This window comes from Myotis myotis, unplaced genomic scaffold (genome assembly GCF_014108235.1).
Source record: "Myotis myotis isolate mMyoMyo1 unplaced genomic scaffold, mMyoMyo1.p scaffold_m19_p_2, whole genome shotgun sequence".
NCBI lineage: Eukaryota > Metazoa > Chordata > Mammalia > Chiroptera > Vespertilionidae > Myotis > Myotis myotis.
The window spans coordinates 158,135,986-158,156,180 of record NW_023416324.1 but is presented as its reverse complement, the minus strand read 5'-3'; the positions used below and the strand labels follow the sequence as shown (position 1 = coordinate 158,156,180).

General features: G+C 44.4%; 1 protein-coding gene across 2 annotated transcripts in view; it reads right to left on the bottom strand.

The window, feature by feature from the left end:
- Nucleotides 1-19,945, bottom strand: part of FBXO40 (F-box protein 40) — a 36,448-nt gene extending 16,503 nt beyond the window's left edge. Inside the window, exons 1-2 of one of the 2 annotated variants that reach the window (XM_036350899.1) lie at nt 19,303-19,945; nt 4,161-4,280 (exon numbers count right to left, since the gene is read on the bottom strand). The gene's annotated coding sequence lies outside the window, so the exon portion shown is untranslated. Of the gene's footprint in view, nt 1-4,160; nt 4,916-19,302 lie in introns of those variants that run through there. The other variant, XM_036350900.1, reaches the window with a different exon arrangement.
- Nucleotides 19,946-20,195: the final 250 nt, after the last annotated feature.

Sequence of the window (20,195 nt, the reverse complement as noted above, 5' to 3'; positions counted from 1 at the left end):
CAGTCTGGTGCAACAGACTGATAATCAGTTTCATTCCTCCCATCTTGTGCCCCAGAATCTCTATTCACCAGCAGAGAGAGTGATTTTAACAGCTTTTAACACTAGGTCATTACTGCCACTTAAAATCTCCATCACAAGGAATACACTCTGAAGTCCTTATCTTGGCCCACAAAACCTAGTGTGCCCTGCTCACCTCTTTTTTTTTTTCTCTTTCTTGAGTGCGTAGCTCAAGCCTGTTGCTTAATTCCACGTAAGGCCTTTCTACTTGGTCTTTCTGCCAAAATTCTCCCCTTCCTTTTTATTTCTGTTATGGGCTCCTTCTTGCCATTTAAATTTCACCTTACATGTTACCTCCACAAAGGGGCTTTATCTGAAACCCCCGAATAAAATAAATAAATGAACTCTCATATATTAGCTAAGTAATTTTTAACAAGTTATTTAATCTCCCTAAAACTAACGTATTCATCCATGAAATGGGGCTCATAATAACCCATAGGATTGCATAAGGATCAAATGAGATAAAGTGGGGAAAGTGTCTAATATATGGCTCACTCAGTTGTTAGTCACTCCTCTACAGAAAGGTCATCTTCCTTGTTCAGGCCTTTGTTTCTTCCCATTGCATCACTCCCACAGCTCTTGGTTGGCCTTGCCACTTCCGGTTCTCCCTCACTCAGATGTATCTTATATGCCACTGCCAGCTTAATAATCTTTTTTTAAAAAATCTTACCTTACTCCTTTAAGAATGTGAGTTCCCCCAAACACTTCTCCCTTTTGGTCTCCAGTCATCACCACAAAGCATTTATTCCTTAAGCACTTTAGGAATTCACATAGTACGCACCCAGGAGTGCCTTTTAGGTGCCACAAAGGCAAGCTGAGGGCATCTTTTTTCGTAGGTTGACGTTTGTAATTTAATTGTTTGCCACATTATGCTGCTCATTCAGTTAAAAAAAATAATAATAAGAAGAAGGAGGTGTCAACTGGGACTCCATTTCTTTCTCACGATTAGTTGTGGGAGTCAGTGCAACCTGAGAGCAGTGTTCTGTGACGGTGTGAGTGGGGAGACAGCCTGATGAAGGCCAGAGATGGAGCAGAAGTGCTCTGAGCAGGAGAACATTTTCCTGCAGCAAAAGGAGCTCTGACTGGAATATCAATAGAACGTGGAGAGCAAATGGAATGACCTCAAGGAATGTGTAAACTGGTTTCTGAGGGACCTAGAGAGTATAGCTAACACTGCTCCTAGCACTCAGTTAACATTTACTAAATAGGATTGAATAGAACACCAAAGAAGGCAGCAGTTTGAAAGGGCTACCTCTTTCAAAGGTAGCAATTTTTTTAAATCCTCATCTGAGGATATGCTTCTATTGATTTTAGAGAGGAAGGGAGAAAGGGAGACAGAGAGAGAGAGAGAAATATCAATGTGAATGATTGGTTGCCTTCCAGGCCCTGACCAGAATTAAACCTGCAACCAGGTACGTGCCCTGATCAGGATTCGAACCCACAACCCTCTGGTGCACAGGATGATGCTCCAACCAACTCAGCCATACCAGCGAGGGCTCAAAGGTAACAATTTGTAACAAATTTAGGAGGCAACTATAATGATGTCAGATGTAGGTGCTTTTTTTATTTTAAGTAAGACAAAGAAATATTTTCAACTTTATTAGATTAATGTAGCCTTAACTGAATGGAAGAGACTTCAGGGGACTCAGTTACCACAGACATTGAAATGATGCCGGAATTGTTATCAGGAGCTATGGTACCTGTTCTAAACTCTGCAGACATAAATCAGAAATCTGAATCAGGCAGGCAACCAGAAAGCCTTTATGTGCATTGGCATCACCTGAGCAGTCTTTTTAAAATGCAGATTATGATCTGGTAGGACTGGGGTGGGGCTTGAAAGTCTTCCCTTATAATAAGTTCCAGACAATGCTGATGGTACCAGAACCACTTTGAAAGAAAAGGGTCTAATTTAACCTCTTCATTTTCTACAAGAGCAACTGAGGCCCAGAAAAGCCAAGTGTCTTGCCCACCCTCCTCACATCGAGTTTTATTTGAGAGATTCTGTAGAAACCACAGTGCCACACCGAGCTACCCATGTGTGGTGGCTAAGGGCATGTGGGCAACTTAGATTGTACCAAGGACAAAATAGGACAGAGTGTGGAAGAATGAGGAAGAGGTGGCGTCTGAGTGCCGTTGGCCAAGAAAGTCATGAGAAGGCATTTGGCAGGTATATTTAAATCACTGACTCAAGGAAAAAGAGAATGGGATTAACAGATAATGGTTTTAACATTCTTTACTATAATTTTAAAGTTAGTAGGTAAACAGGATTGATGTCAGGGAGATATTTTTAGGCAAGGGGCCCTCTCTGCACCCCTCACATGTCAGTGAGTAACTATTTTGCCTCCACATATGGTAATAATTATTTATTCCTGAGCTTTAATGCCTGTAGAAATGGCAAGGCCGAAGGGTAAAGGTCAGAGATATTCTTTAACTCTTAAAATACGAACCAGTCAATTCATTAATTACTATAATCATACATTTTGAAACTGTTTCTCCACTATGGAGATACTTAATCCTAGGGAAAGAAAATATATAAAGTTAAATTAAAGTAATCCCTTTCCTCTTGAGATTTTAACATCTAACCAGTTCCCTGAAGGTAATTTCCATATCTAGTTCCATATTGCTGGGCTTCGGGCTATGATTCCAACAGTTTCACTGTACCCCCAAAACATGACCATGCTTTTCCAAATCTATTCAACCTCACCGTCTGCAGTTCACCTGTGCTACGGGTCTCTCTACCCGTAAACACTCTAGTTATTTAAATAGCTAACTAATTCTCATATCTGGCGCTTGTATTATTAGTATCAATATTTTAAATGACCTTTCATTTTATTTTGTATTGGCTAAGAATGGATTTCCTAGGGGTAGCTATAAGTCAGCCTGTCTTCTTGGATACTCCTAGGCCAATACTCTCCAGTCTTCTCGGGAGAGACCCCAGCATATACCCTGAAGACCTTGGTGTCAGGGAAAACCTGACAAGATTAAGTGCAGTTATACGCACTTATGCATAGCAAACAAGCATAGTTATAACCGAGACACTGAGAGCAGAGTTATGAGCTGCACCTGGAGGTTACAGAGGCAGGCAAGCAGGAAACCGGAGTTACGGTGTCTGGGTAGATCTCCTTTTACTTGACATTGGTGGCTCTAGCTTGTGTTCTTCAGAGTTCAGAGTGCACAGAATCACTTTTGCTGCATAAGCCACTTCCCAGAGTGTCCTTAGCTGAACTCTAAGCCATATAACACCAAAGCAAGGCTCAGAGAAAAGACATGAAAGCAAGCCCAGCTCCCTTCTCCCTGCAAGTTCTATACAGTTATTCCAAAAGGTAGAAATAATCTAGCTACATTTTAAAGCTTGCAATACCTCAATTATCATTAATCATTTTACATTTGTCCCTCTGTATGTGCAAGTTACAAGTCGGTAATAATTTATAGTTTGTGTGCAAAAGTCTGTATAAATTTTCCAACTTGTAAAATACTTTCACTTCTATTCGGGATGCATATTGGATTTAAGAGCTGTGGGCTGGAGAGAGACATATCTAGGGAGTATTGTTAGGGAAAAACAGGTTTTAAACTCTGAGTTTAAATAATACATGCAGTATATACAACTGTGCTACATTAACCGGTAGGGAGACACAGGGGATGGAATTTAAACCACAGAGAATGACTTGCACTTAACATAGCAAATGCTGATTGGGAAAAGATCACAGCATTTGGACTTTAGAAAACCCTAGGGGTTGGCCTTCCATCTATTTCCTCACCACTTCCTGCCCTCAACACTGCGACCCCTTATCAGCACTGTGTAACTTCAGAGACATTGCATAACCACTCTGGTTGATTGCAGAAGAAAGACCTAAGTGGTCAGAAAGCAGATAATCTCTTCTTGCTCTAAGATTTTAGATTTCCAAACAGGAGTTTACACATGGCCGGGTCTCATTCTCAGCGCCAAGACCCCCACTTCTCACCCCCAAAGGCCCATATGTAAGTAATTGTCTGGACAACCCTCTTGCTCAGAGCAAAAAGGTGATGTGCAGCTCAGCCTCAGTCTCCGTGCTCACGACTCCAAATGTCTCCTGGGCGCTCCAGCTCAAGCCTGAAAAGCTTACCTTCACGGCATGGACTGCGTCAGCATCTGCTGCACCTGGGTCCCCTGATTGTGAGCAGGCAGGTCCTGGGAGGCAGAGGAAGGTGCATCCGCTGCACAGAGCAGAGTTCTGTCGAGGAGGCTGGGAAAGGAAAGTTCAACAGAAATAGTCCAAGTATTTCGAGGTTAAAAATAAAACTATATCACAAGGAGCAATGTGACCAGGCTCAGCTTACTGATTTTTTCTTTCCCCTGTATTTATCAACACTCGATCTCTACTGGAGTGGCATTTAGCAGGGGAAGCCGGAAGGGAAGTGAGGCTTTATATCAATGGGTTTTCTTTCCCTTGAGGAAGGAAGAAAATCCTTTTAAGGATCATTTTCAAGGCCAGAGCAGCTGCCCGGAGTCCTGTGCGTGTGCAGTCGGCAGATCCAGCTGTGCTCTTGGTGGCTGGTGGAGCCCTCAGGCTGCTGCTCTAATTATAACCATGCTTTTCACCTAAATCCACAACTCGCTGACATAGCCACTTGTGCAAGTAACATGCGGTCTTGTTTTGGTTTCTCCTATTTCTTGTCATGACAAGTAGGTGGCTGTCCTCTCTGGCCTTCTTCTTTCCCCAGTGGTTGGAAAAGGGAGAGTTTGTAAATCATAAATTAGGCATGAGTAAGTCCAGTGTGAGAGAATTAGAAGTGGTAGGAGGCTTAGCTTTGGCTTAATCCAACTCCCTCTTTTTACAGATGAGAAGACTGAACGTTAGAGAAGGTAAAATTGTCCAACGTCACAGAACTTGCTCTAGTGGAAGAGCCAGAAGAAAGAATCAGTTATTCTTACTCCCAATCTGGTGCTCTTCTTCTTCTTTTTTAAAAATATATTTTTATTTATTTCAGAGAGGAAGCTCCCTGAGGGAGAGACAGAAAGAGAGATAGAAACATCAATGATGAGAGAATCATTGATCGGCTGCCTCCTGCATGTCCCCTGCATACCCCCTACTGGTGATTGGGCCTGCAACCTTGGTATGTACCCTTGACTGGAATTGAACCCAGGGACCCTTCAGTCCACAAGCCAATGCTCTATCCATTGAGCCAAACCAGCTAGGGCTGGTGCTCTTCTTGAGCTCATCCTCCTCAAAGGAACTCACTCAGCTATCTTCTGAGGAAAGAAAATACATGAACCTGGCTTTGCAGATTTCTAGGTACAAAATTCTCACCTGTGATTTCTCTGTCTGAGGTTTCCGTTACCTTCAGTCACATGTGGTGTGAAATATTAAATGGAAAGTTCCATAAATAACTCATAAGTTGTAAATTGCCACCGTTCTGAGTAGTATGTTGAAATCTTGTGCTGTCCAGCTCCATCCAATCTGGGATGTGAATCATCCCTTTGCCCAGTGCATGGACATTGCATACACTACTGCCCATTAATCACTTAGTAGCTATCTTTGTTATCAGCTTGACTGTCGCAGTATCACCGTGCTTATGTTTGGGGCCATTAGTAATGGCCCCAAAGTGCAAGAGCAGTGATGCTGGTAATTAGAATATGCCAAAAAGAAGCCATAAAGTGCTTCCCTTAAATGCAAAGGTGAGTATAGTACAATAAGATATTTTGAAAGCGAGACCACATTCACAATGAGGAGGAAACTGGTCTTGCAAGGAGTGTCAGGCCATAAAAACTGTGAACAATGTACTGCCCTGGAGGTAGGGGGGGCCATTATCGCTGGCCCCAAGACAGATCATCAGATATGGCCTGGGGCCCCCCAACACCTGGGGGCCTTTCTGTAAATCCACGAAAGGGGGTGGAACCATATCTGCAAGACAAAGGCCCCAGAAGGTTATAAAAAATGAAGCCCTCTGCATGTTACTACACTCTGATTTGGAAATTATTCCCAGAGTCCACTAGTGTTAATAAATGGGGTCCCTCCCTTTCTCTAGGAAGTGTGCTTGGTATTTCTTTGGTATTCTATAATAACATAACATTATTATAGTTATCCTATCTAATAAAAGAGAGACATGGTAATTAGCCGTACCTCTGCTACCCTTCCCATTGGCTAATCAGGGCAATATGCAAATTAACTCCCAGCCAAGATGGTGGTTGGCAGCCAGGCAGCTTCAAGCGAACATGAGGCTTGCTTGCTTCAGTGACGGAGGACTCCAACGTTCCCCGCCTGACTTGCCGGCCTCTGAGCTTGCAGTTTGAAACATTGTTACAAATATAGAAGCTAAACAAAACCCCAGAAACCTGCTTTCAGCCAGCTGGGATCTCAGAGCTAGAGTTGAAACAGTGTTTTGATTATAGAACCCAAACAAACCAGATACCTGTTTTCAGCAGCCGAGGCCTAAGAGCTGGAGCCAAGCCTCAGAGCTAAAGCTGGCCCAGGATAAAAAAGAAAAAAAGGAGCAGTTGGGAGCTTCAGGCACCCGCCAGCCTGAAAACAGCTCTCAGCCCCTCACCCAGACTGGCCAGGCACCCCAGTGGGGACCCCCACCCTGATCCAGGACACCCTTCAGGGCAAACCAGCCGGCCCCCACCCATGCACCAGGCTTCTATCCTATATAGTAAAAGGGTAATATGCCTCCCAGCACCGGGATTAGTGGAGCCACGAGGCCTCCCGGCACCGGGATCAGCGTGACAGGGGGCAGCACCCAAACCTCCTGATCGGCCCTGCTCTGTGTGTGACAGGGTGCAGCGCCCAAACCCCCCCTCCCCCGCCATAGGCCCTGCTCTGTGTGTGATGGGGTAGAGCCATAACCTCCCCATCAGCCCTGCCCTGAGTGTGACAGTGGCGGCGCCCCAACCCCCTGATTGGCCCTGCTCTGTGGGTGATAGAGGGTGGTGCCCCAACTGCCCCCCACGGGCCCTGCTCTGTGTGTGATGGGGTAGAGCCATAACCTCCCCATCAGCCCTGCCCTGAGTGTGACAAGGTGCGGTGCCCCAACTCCCGGATCCGCCCTGCTCTGTGTGTGACAGGGGGGAGCTCCCCAACCCCCTGATGGGCCCTGCTCTGTGCGTGACAGGGGGCAGCGCCCCAACCCCCTGATTGGCCCTGCTCTGTGCATGACAGGGGAGAGCTCCTCAACCCCCTGATTGGCCCTGCTCTGTGCGTGACAGGGGGTGGCGCCGCAACCTGCCCATCGACCCTGCCTTGAGTGTGACAGGGGGCGGTGCCCCAACCCCCCAATCGGCCCTACCCTGAGTGTGACTGAGGGTGGCATCACAACCTCTCAATCCTCCCTGCTCTGTGCATGACAGGGGGCGGCGCCCCAACTCCCCAATCAGCCCTGCTCTGAGCCTGACCAGGGGCTGCACCTAGGGATTGGGCCTGACCTCTGCCACCCGGGAGCGGGCCTAAGCCAGCAGGTCGTTATCTCCTGAGGGGTCCCAGACTGAGAGAGGGCACAGGCCAGGCTGAGGGACCCCCCCCTCCCCTGAGTGCACAAATTTTTGTGCACCGGGCCTCTAGTATCATTATAATTATTCTATTTTATTAGTAGCAATTGTTAATCTCTTACTGTGTCTAATTTATAAATAAAACTTAATCATAGATATGTATAATATAGATAGTGTATAGTATATATTGGTACTATCTGCTGCTTCAGACATCCATTGGGGATGTGGGGTGTTTTAGGACATATTTCCTGAGGATAAGGGAGCATTACTGTATGTGATTTTGACCAACTTACTTAACCATTCTCTACCTGTTTTCCCAATTGTGAAATGGGGCTGATAATATTTACTGTGACTATGTGTTGATAAGCTAAAGCATTAATATATGTATACATGTAAAGCACATAAATGATGTCTAGCACATACCAAGTGCACAACAATGTTGTTATTTGAATGTGTGGGCTAAAAATAGATGTGCTAATTTCTGCTGTAATTAACAAAAACTGATTTCCCTTCCTGGATTCTTTCATGCATATACAGAGGTGGGCAGAAGTAAATTTATAGTTGTAATACAATTATTATAAACTAGAGGCCTGTTGCATGAAAAGATTCGTGCAATAGGCCTTCCCTTCCCCTGGCTGCCGGCACCGGTTTTTCTCCGGCACCCGGGACCCAGGCCTTTACTCCGGCCAGAGCTGCCTTCAGTCTTCACTGCTTTGGCCAGAGCCGCCTTCAAGCCTTTGCTGCTCCGGCCGGAGCCGCCTTCAGTCTTCGTTCGGCCGCTTCGTGCCTACATATGCAAATTAACCACCATCTTTGTTGGTGATTAATTTGCATACCTTACTGATTAGCCAATGGGAGGCATAGCGAAGGTATGGTCAATTACCATGTTTGTCTATTATTAGATAGAATAATAATACAAGAATAAACTGTTTAGCATAGGCACAGCTGTAAACCTACTTTTGCCTACCCCTGTATGTCCATGTAGGTACTTTTGGGGGGTGAGCAGCTAACAGTTGGAAACTATAAAAATTTTGTGTATGAATCTTGTATTATGAAATTATGCTGAACTTATTTATTAGTTCTAATAGTTTTCTTATGGATTCCTTATGATTTCCTATATACAAAATCATGCCATCTGTGAATAGAGATATTTTTACTTTTTTTATTTTGAATGTCATTTATTGCCTTTTTTTTTTTTTTTTTGGCCTTATTTCCTTTACTGCCTAGAACTTCCAGAACCGTGTTGAACGAGAGTGGTGACAGTGGCCATCCCTAATCTGTATTCCCAATCTAAAGGAAAAAGCATTCAGTCTTTTACATTAAGTATGATATTACTTGTGGATTTTTTGTAGATGGCTTTTATCAAGTTGAAGGAGTTTGATAGTTTATTCTAGTTCGTTGAGTGCCTTTATTATGAAAGGATGTGCACTTTTGTCAAAAGCTTTTTCTGTGCCTATTGAGATGATTGTGTGTTTTGTTTTGTTTTGTTTTGTTTTGTTTTGTTTTGTTCTAATCCTCACCCGAGAATATGTTCTACTGATTTTAGAGAGGGAAAGGCAAAGAGAGAGAGAAAGAGAAATATCAATGATTGAGAGAAGCATCTATCAGCTGCCTCCTGGATGTACCCCCACTGGGAATCAGACCCACAACCTACACAGGTGCCCCAACCAGGAATTGAACCTGCAATTTTTCAGTGCTCCAACCAACTGAGCCACACTGGCCAGGGCAGATCATGTGTTTTTCCCCTTTATTCTATTTTTTTTTAAATATATATTTTATTGATTTTTTACAGACAGGAAGGGAGAGGGACAGAGAGTTAGAAACATCGATGAGAGAGAAACATCGATTAGCTGCCTCCTGCACACCCCCTACTGGGGATGTGCACGCAACCAAGGTACATGCTCTTGACCGGAATCAAACCTGGGACCCCTCAGTCCCCAGGCCGACGCTCTATCCAGTAAGCCAAACCAGCCAGGGCCCTTTATTCTATTAATATGGTATCTCATTGATCAATGTTTGTGTGTTGAACCAACCTTGCATTCCTGGGTAAACCCCATTTAGCCTGGTATATAATCCTTTTCCTATGTTGCTGGATTCAGTGTTCTAGTATTGTGTTGAGGATTTTTGCATCTCTATTCATAAGAGATATTAATCTGTAATTTTCTTGATGCCTTTGTTTAGTTTTGGTAGCAGAGTAATACTGATCTTATAGAATGACTCAGGAAATGTTCCCTTCTTTTTTTTATTGCTTAAAATATTACAAAGAGTAGTACATATGTCTCCTTTTTTTCCTCCCTTGACCTCCCCTTGGCCTTCTTTTTTTTTTTTTTTCTTTGAAAGTTTGTGAGCAATTGGTGTTAATTCTTTTTTTAAAAAATAATATATATTTTTATTGATTTCAGAGAGGAAGGGAGAGGGAGAGAGAGATAGAAACATCAATGGTGAAGGGAATCATTGATTGGCTGCCTCTTGCATGCCCCCTACTGGGGGTCAAGCCTGAAACATGGGCATGTGCCTTTGACCAAAATCGAATCTGGGACCCTTCAGTCCCCAGGCCAATGTTCTATCCACTGAGCCAAAGTGGCTAAGGAAATTCTTTAAACATTTGGTAAATTTAGCAGTAAAGCCATGTGGGCCTGGGCTTTTATTTATAGGAAGTTTTATTTTTTATTACTAACTTAATCTCTTTAATTGTTCAAGCTCTATTCACGGCATTTCTATTTCTTGTTGAGTAATATTTGGTGTTTTGAGTCTTCCTAGAATTTTTCAATTTCATCCAAGTTATCTAATTTGTTGTGTAATGTTTCCCTCACGTCCCACATGATTCAGGGTTCAGAATCTGGAAGAGGGACTTCACACAAATGAAAAAGACAAGACAAGTAATAATTTGGAAATTGGGTGGCCAGGAGAGAGCCCATCCCAAGAGGATGGACTCAGCTTGTGCTCAAGCCTGGCCATCCTTTTATTCAGTTTGGGATCCACCCTTAGCCCTTAGGCAGGCAAGTTCCAGTAACAGGCAGACTACCTTATCAGTAAGGATTTACAGGACTATCTGGTGGGGAAGTTGCTTCACCTACCATTGTCTCCACTTAACAGTGGGTGCTTAGCTCTGACCTTTGCCAGGGCTTCAAGGGTCACCAGCATTCCAGGCTCCTTGTCCACACCTCTCTGCTAGAGAAGACATTAGGTGGCTTCCCACAATTTGTAATACAAATTATAAAAGTTATGTAATTGTTCATAGTGTTCCTTTATAATCCTTTTTATTTTTGTAAGGTTTGTAGTTATGTCCTTATCTTCCATCTCTTTTTGAAAAATTATAAAGATTTTATTTTATTTTATTGATTTTTAAGAGAGAGGAAGAAAGAGAGGGAGCAAGGGAGAGAGAGACAGAGACAAAGAGACAGAAACATTGACTTGTTGTTCTACTTATTTATGCATTCATTGGTTGATTTTTGTATTCCCTAACTAGGAATCAAACCCAATACCTTGGTATATTGGGATGACACTCTAATCAACTGAGTTACCTAGAAAGGCCCATTTTTCTTTTCTTATTTTAGTAATTTGTCTTTGTTGTTCTTGTTAATCTATAGCTAAAGGTTTGTCCTTTTGTTGATCTTTTCAAAAACTAGCTTTTGATTTCATTGATATTATCTCTTGTTTTCCCTTTCTTTTAAAAAAAAAATTTTTATTGTTGAGAATAATATTATAGATGTCCCTCCCTTTTCCCCCAATCTTCCCCTCCACCTGGTTCCTGCCCTATCCCAGGCCTTCACCACCCTATTGTCTGTGTCCATGGGCATTGCATATGTGCACATACATTCTTTGGTTAATCTCTTTTCTAAAAATCTTTTTTATTGATTAAGTTATTACATATGTGTCCTTATCCCACATTACCCCCTATTGGTTAATCTCTTTCTTCCCCCTTCCCTCTTCCCTCTGAGACTCCTCAGTCTGTTCCATGTTTCCATTCCTCTATTTTGTTTCTATTCTCTATTTCATTTATTTCTGTTCTAGTCTTTATTTTCTTCCTTCTGCTTGCTTTGGACTTAATTTGATCTTCTTTGTCTAGTTTCTTAAGGTGAAAAGTTACTGATTTAAAGGTGAAAGATTATTGATTTGAAAGCAAGTGTATGGAGACAGTAAAAGGATCAGTAGTTACTAGGGGTTAGAATACAGAGAGGGATAAATTGGTGGAGCACAGAGGATGTTTAGGGCCATGAAACTATCCTGTATGTACTACAATAGTGGATACATGTCATAAAATGAAAATTCATATAATGTACAACATCAAGAGTGAACCTAAATGTAAACTATAAACTTTAGTTAGAATGAGCCTTAGCTGGTTTTGCTCAGTGGATAGAGATTCAGCTTGTGGACCCAAGGGTCCTGGGTTTGATTCTGGTCAAGGGCATGTACCTAAGTTGCGGTCTCCTCCCCAGCCCTGGCCCTGGTCAGGGCATGTGCAGGAGGCAACCAATTGATGTTTTTCTCTCATATCAATATTTGCCTCTGTCTTTCCCTCTCTCTCCCACTCTCTCTAAAATCAATGAAAAAAATGTCCTTGGGTGAGGATTAAAACAAACAAACAAACATGGTAGAATGATATATCAATGTAGGCTAAAATGTAACAAATATACCACTCTGGTTGGCTTTTTGCTAGTGGGGAAGACTGTGTGCATGTGGGAGTGGGTGTATGAGAAATCTCTGTACCTTCTGCTCAATTTTGCTGGAAACCTAAAACTGCTCTAAAAAAACACCAAAAAAACACAACAAAACAAAACTATTAAAATAACCTATCCTCAGTAGGGGACATGTAGGAGGCACAGATTGATGTTTCTCTTTCACATTGATGTTTCTCTCTCTCCCTCTCCCTTCCTCTAAATAAATAAATGAATAAATAAATAAACAAATAAATTCAAAAGTAAAAAAAAAACAACAACACAATGAACCTCACTGCCTAAGGCCCAATGTCCATCTCCTAGGTCTGCAGTCTTGCCCTGCAGAATCCCTCTGTGGTGACCCAGAATGTGAAGGATACCAGGGACCTGCCTCTGCTACTCTCTCCATTAGTAAACTGCTACTGTCAGTAAATGCTGATTCAGTTATTATTATTCTTCACATTGTAATTTCTTCCACGATTGATTAATTATTTAAAATATACTTTTAAATTCTCAGTGGAGGGAAAAGTTAGCTTCTTCTAATTAAATTTCCTTATGATCAAAGAATGTTATTTGTATGTTATTGATTTGACTTTGTTAAGATTTGCCTTATGGTCTGGTATGTGGAAATTAAGTGCTTGAAAGAAATGTGTATTCTCTACCAGTTGTATGCAGAAATCTGCATATTTCTTTAGATCAAGCTTATTAGCTGTGTAGTTAAAATCTTTTCTACCCATATTTAATTTTTATCCATCTGACCTATCAATTATTGAGTGTTAGATTAAAATCTTTCATTATGTATTTGTTGTTCTCCCAAGAACTTTGTTATTTTTACTTTATATGTTTTGGAATATGCTGTTGAATGTATACAGATTCAGAATTATTATAACTTTCAGGTTAATTGTTGTCCTCGTCTAATATACTTTTACTTCCAAAATAGTGTCTTTTTTAAAAAAAATATATATTTTATTGATTTTTTACAGAGAGGAAGGAAGAGAGATAGAGAGTTAGAAACATTGATGAGAGAGAAACATCGATCAGCTGCCTCCTGCACATCTCTACTGAAGATGTGCCCGCAACCCAGGTACATGCCCTTGAGCGGAATCGAACCTGGGACCTTTCAGTCCGCAGGCCGATGCTCTATCCACTGAGCCAAACCGGTTTCGGCCAAAATAGTGTCTTGCCTTAAGGTTTAAATTGACAGGTATTAATGTAACTATGCCATTTTCTTTTCTGTTTGAAAAAGGATTATTGGGCTGTCCTCCCCTTGTGAGACAGCCTGGCAGGTGCTTCTCCTCTAATAAAACCTGTAGTCCTGGTTTTCGGCCTCTATCTGATCTTTCAGGACCCAGGACCCAGGCACCCAGGACCCAGGACCCAGGAACCCAGGATCCAGGCACCCAGGCACCCAGGGCCCAGCCACCCAGGACCCAGGAACCCAGGCACCCAGGCGGGCCGCGCGGGAACAGTAGGCCCCGAGTTAGGAGGGGGCGATGCCTCCCCAAACACGACTCTCCAGACCGGCCAGAACCCCCGGCCTGCCTGCGGAGGCTCCTCGGGTCTCGGGGGGCCAGCGCGTGCCCCTGGAGGATTCCCGGATAGGTCGGCTCTCCCACCAGGGAGTCCTCCGTCCTCACAGGGCCTACCCTGTCTCCTTGGCTGCGAGGACAGTGACCCAGGTGGCTGCGGAGGACCCAGCCTGGCGTTGCTGGTCCTGGAGGCGAGGACACGGTGACTCTATCCGAGAAGCCGGGAGTCCCTGTGGGGCTGGAGGTGCTTTAAGGAGAACCAGGACTTGGGCTGAATAAGGAGGTATTGGAGTCACGGAGTATTAGCGCCATCTCCCCAAGACCTCCTGCATGTCTACCCCTTCCTGCACGCTGCTTCCTGGAGGGTCCAAGGACAGACCTGCATCAGAGCTCCATTCCATCCCCTGCAGCCTCCCCTCACTTCCTCCCCTCCTCCTCCCTCCCTTCCCCTCCCCTCCCTTCCTTGCCCCCTGTTGCTCCGAGCATTCCTGATGAGCCTCTCCAATGCTAATTCTGCCCCTCAGGGTCTATTTCCTGGGGGACCAGCTGGACAGCTGCCTGGAAAAGGCCTTCTTCCCGCAGTCTTGATCCCGCTTCCCGTTTCCCCTGAGCCCTCACAGCCTCCTCTTCACTTTCTCCTGTTGGGTCCCAGGAACCCAGGACCCAGGACCCAGAACCCAGGAACACAGGTTGACAGCCTTATATCTCTCTCCTTGAGTTCCTATTCCAGTGAGATTATGTTCTCTTCCATTTCCTCGAGCTCATGGAGAAATATTCATGCACATTTTCTTTTACTTCCGATGGATGTTCTTCATCTGCCTTTATTGGTTGTTACTGTTCTCTGGGAGGAGAAATATCCAGTTACGGAGGACAGCCCTCGGGATTAGCTACTCGCTAAGGGCTGTGCAGGGGAGGAGGGTGGAGGGAAGACACAGCTCTACCTCGAGGTCATTTGGGAGCACTTTCTCGTGACTCCGTGTCTTCTGAGCAGGGTCTGCTCACCAACTCCATGAGCATTCACGGCCCCGCGGTGTGGGGGGTCCGGGCTGTGGCAGCGCCTCACACAGCCCATTGCCAGGAGAATTCCTTCTGCGCCCCTTGGATCCCAGGCTTCCTCCCAGCCGGGCTCCCCTGGAAGGCCAGGTGTGGGCACAGCGGGGGCACTTTAAGGGCCTTTCATGAAAAACCTTGGGAGGTCCCACGTGCTTGTTGGTGTCATGTTTCAGTCTGAGCCCAAATTGACTGATCTAGCCGCTATCCTTTGTAAATTCTTTTGCATGTATTTTCAATAAAAATGATATTTTCTTCTCAAAAAAAAAAAGAAAGAAAAAGAATTACTGATTTGAGATATCTTATTTTTGAAATATAGGCTTTTTCAGCTATAAATTTTCTTGTAAGCATTGATTTAGCTTAATTCCATAAGTTTTGGTATGTTGTATTTTTGTTTCCATTCATATCTGAGTATTTCCTAATATTCCTGATTTCTTCTTTACCCATTGATTATTTAGGAGAGTGCTGTTTAATATCCATATATTTGTGAATTTTATGAATTTCCTTCTGATAGTTCTAATTTTGCTCCATTATGTTTGTAGACCATATTATATTCCGGAGGCCCAGTGCATGAAATTTGTGACTGGTAGGGTCCCTAGCGGCTGCTGGCCTAGTCCCTCCCGTCCCCCGGCTGGCCCGCCCCCTGGTCAAACTCACAGACATCTCCCGGTCAAGGGGACAGTCTGCATACTACACTTTTATTATATAGGATAATTTCTTTTAAAAAAATATATTTTTATTGATTTCAGAGAGGAAGGGAGAGGGAGAAATAGAAACATCAGTGATGAGAGAGAATCATTGATCTGCTGCCTCTTGCACACCCCACACTGGGGATTTGAGCCTGCAGCCAGGGCATGTGCTCTGACTGGGAATTGAATCATGACCTCCTGGGTTCATAGGTCAATGCTCATCCACTGAGCCATGCCGGCCGGGCTATATATAATTTTAAATTTACTATTGTATAACCTCAAATGCCTTTTATTCAAAACATTCCTATGTCCTTTATTCAAGTTTTGAAGTTTTCTCCACAGAGGTCTTACTTTTCATAGTTAATTCTAGATACTTTATATTATTAATGGTGAGATACTTATTTTATATCTAGAGGCCCGGTGCACAAAATTCATGCATGGTGGGGGGTGTCCCTCAGCCCTGCCTGCACCCTCTCCAATCTGGGACCCCTCGAAAGATGTCCGACTGCAGGGATGGGGCCTAAACCGGCAGTCGGACATCCCTCTCGCAATCCAGGACCACTGGCTCCTAACCACTCACCTGCCTGCCTGCCTAATGCCCCCAACTGCCCCCCACTGCTGGCCTGATCACCCCCAACTGCCCTCCCCTGCCAGCCTGATTTCACCCCTAACTGCCTCTGCCTTGGCCCTTACCACCATGGCTTTGTCTAGAAGGAAGTCAGATGTCCGTAAGATGGCCAGTTGACCCAGTCTAATTAGCATATTACTCTTTTATTAGTATAGATTTTTTTAATGACTGGTTTTGAGGAGAAATGCTATTAATTTTGTAGGTTGATCATGTAGCTGGAAATCTGCTTAGTTGTCAGTCTAAAAGTTTGCTGATTTTCAGTGTTCCTAGGTGATCATCTCATCTTAAAAAATCTGTCTTAGCTCTCCCTATGCCAGTTTTTACATTTCTTACTATATATGGACTCATACTTTATTAAAACTAATCGTGATGGTTATTTGCCCTTAAATTTTGGTCAAAACTACCCTCTAGATTAGAAAACACCACACGTAAAGATTGGAAATAAAATATTAGTTTATAATCTGCTCCCATAAAAGGGCTGCTGATTCTATTTTATTTATTTATTTGCTGATGACTCTCTTTTTTTTTTTAATGTTTTTTTTTTTTAATTGATTTTTTACAGAGAGGAAGGGAGAGAGATAGAGAGTTAGAAACATCGATGAGAGAGAAACATCCATCAGCCGCCTCCTGCACACCCCCTACTGGGGATGTGCCCGCAACCCAGGTATATGCCCTTGACTGGAATCGAACCTGGGACCTTTCAGTCTGCAGGCCGACGCTCTATCCACTGAGCCAAACCGGTTTCGGCTGATGACTCTCTTTTAGAAGTCCAAGATAGTTTTGGGAAGAGGAGTGTTTAGGGCCTAACTGGCCATCTAAGGGACTAGGAAGGCCTCTTTTTCAGGCAGAGTTGTGGAGTTGATTGTGTAGTACTGAGCTATACTTGGAAAAACTAGTTGTTTAAAAATATATATTTTTTGTTGATACCTAGAGCAGAAGGAAGGGAGAGGGAGAGAGAAACATCAATGTGAGAATGGAACATCGACTGGCTGCCTCCTGCATCCCCCAATCCTCTAGGGAACTAGCCACAAGTGGGGCCAGGAATCAAACCGGCGACCTCTTGGTGGCATGAGACAACACTCAACCAACTGAGCCTTGCTGACCAAAGTGAAAAAAAACTAATTTCTAAAAAATTTAAATTCTTTACTGTTGAAAGTATTACATATGTTTCCTTTTTTCCCCTATTGTCCTCTACCCAGCCGTTCCTACTCCCCAGTACATGCCCTCACCCCCTACTGTCTGTGTCCATTGGTTATGTTTACATGCATGCATGCAGTCCTTTGGTTGATCTCTTACCCACCCCTTCCTATCCTCCCCTGCCTTCCCTCTGAGATTTGAGGGTCTGTTTGATGTTTCTATGTCTCTGGATCTATTTTTGTTCATCAGTTTATGTTGTTCATTATATTACACAAATGAGTAAGATCATGGGATATTTATCCTTCTCTGACTGGCTTATTTTGCTTGGCATAATGCCCTCCAGGTCCATCTATGCTATTGCGAATGGTAAGAGTTGTTTCTTTTTTTACAGCAGTGTAGTATTCCATTGTGTAGATGTACCACTGTTTTGTAATCCACTCATCTGCTGATGGGCACCTAGGCTGTTTCCAAATCTTAGCTATTGTAAATTGTGCTGCTATGACCATAGGGGTGCATATATTCTGATCGGTGTTTTGGGTTTTCTAGGATATATTCCTAGAAGTGGGATCACTGGGTCAAATGGGAGCTCCATTTTTAATTTTTTGAGGAAACTCCATACTGTTTTCCACAGTGGCTGCACCAGTCTGCATTCCCACCAGCAGTGCATGAGGGTTCTTTTTTCTCCACATCCTCTCCAGCACTTGTCGTTTGTTGATTTGTTGATGATAGCCATTCTGACAAGTGTGAGATGGTACCTCATTGTTGTTTTGATTTGCATCTCTCAGATGATTAGTGACTTTGAGCATGTTTTCATATGTCTTTTGGCTTTCTGAATGTCCTCTTTTGAGAAATGTCTATGTAGGTCTTTTGCCCATTTTTTTACTGGATTGTTTATCTTCTTTTTTTAAAAATATATTTTATTGATTTTTCACAGAGAGGAAAGGAGAGGGATAGAGAGTTAGAAACATCGATGAGAGAGAAATATTGATCAGCTGCCTCCTGCACACCTCCCACTGGGGATGTGCCCACAACCAAGGTACATGCCCTTGTCCAGAATCGAACCTGGGACCTTTCAGTCCGCAGGCTGACGCTCTATCTACTGAGCCAAACCGGTTAGGGCAGTTTACCTTCTTTTTGTTAATTTGTATGAGTTTCCTATAAATTTTAGAGCCTAAACCCTTATTAGATGTCATATTGACAAATATATTCTTCCATGCAGTGGGCTTTCTTGTTATTTTGTTGATAGTTTCTTTTGCTGTGCAGAAGCTTTTTATTTTCTCCTTAGTTTCCATTGTCCTAAGAGATGTGTCGGTAAACATATTGCTATGAGGCATGTAGTATTGGAAGTGCTTGCTAGCCATAGTGATCAAATAAGAAATAAAAGGTATCCAAATTGGAAAAGAAGTAAAACTGTCATTATTCACAGATGACATTTTGTACATAAAAAACCCTAAAAACTCCATCAAAAAACTACTAGATTTAATAAATAAATTCGGCAACATAGCAGGATAAAAAATTAACACCCAGGATTCTACAGCATTTCTATACACCAACTAGTGGCCTAGTGCATGAAATTCGTGCACATTAAAAGGGGATTAATTAGAGGAAATTTTTTTTTTTCCAGGCGGGAGCCCAGCGCTCCAGCAGATCCATTTTATTTGGACGGAAGGCAACCATAGGCGCTAATTCTAGGTCATGGTTCAACCAACCGCCCCTATTCTAAAAGGCGGAATCCACATCTTCCGTGGGATTTCCACCTGGGCTTCCAAGTGGGATGACTTTTAAGGAGCGGGTTTACAGTTGCCCGCGAAAGCCCAAGCACGCCCAAGCATTCACGTGCAGGCCAGGCCGTCGGTGGGACCGGGGAGGGAGCGGGGCAGGGGGCCAGAAGGGGAGCGAAGGAGCCCTGAGACGCAGAGAGGGCCTCCCGGGGCTGACAGCCCGGCGGTGCCGGGAGAGGCGGCCGACCAACCGGCCGGCCCCGCGCCAGCAAAGAAGTGCCGAGCCCCGCGCGCAGGCACCCCGCCGGGCTGGGACCCGCGCCGAGGGGCCGCGGGGCAAAGGGGCCAAGGGACAGCGGGGCTGCGCTCACCTAGAAAGAGGCAAAAGAGGTCGAGGCAGATGAGCAGCGCCCGCTTGCTGCCGCCCTTCCTCGGGTTGTTGTTGAGCGCCGGGCTGCCGCCGTTCTTGCTCTCCGGGACGATCGCCTTGTCATACTTGTAGTTTTGCATGGCGCTGGCTGCCCCGCGAAGACGCCCCGCAATAGCGGACACACACGCAGACGCGGGGCTCGCTTCCTGGCCGAGGCAGCTCAGGAGAGTGGCGGGTCGGCCCGGGTTTGGGGAGCGGAGGGAGCCGAGAGTGCGGCTTCGCTGCCTGCTTTCAACACAGACGGTGGTGTTTTCTGCTCCCCTTGGGTGCCTCTGCTTTCTTCCTCTCTCAACCCCAAATCGTTGGAAAGTCCAAGAGGAAGAGAGCCAAATCCCGAGCAGAAAGTTGTACAGAGCTGCGCGGCTCGGGGCGCGCTGGGCTGGCGTGTGCCTGGGAGAGCGAGCGAGCGAGTGGGCAGCCCGGGCGCTCGGCCACCTTCCTCCGCAGCTGGCGACTTAATGAATGGGAGCTTCGCTGGGCCCGGCCACTCCGCAGCGCCAGCCCAGCTCCAACTTTTCCTCCTCCTGCTGCTGCCGCCGCCGCGGCTGCTGTTGTGATCGCCTTGGGTTTGTTTTCTGCACTTTTATTTCACGAGGTCCTTTAAAAAGAGAGAGAGGGAACGAGAGGGACCTCCTCACTTGGCTCTGAAGGGATTCAGCAAGCACAGCCCCTTCCTTAAGCTGCCTAAGACATAGGATAATTAAGGCCACATTTCCCCCACCCCCTTCAAAAAAAAAAAATCCTAAATGGAAAAGTTACTCTCAAACTAGAGAATCAGGGAGCCCCTAGCGTTCAGAAACATCAGGTTGTCACAAACGGAAAAAAAAAAAAATA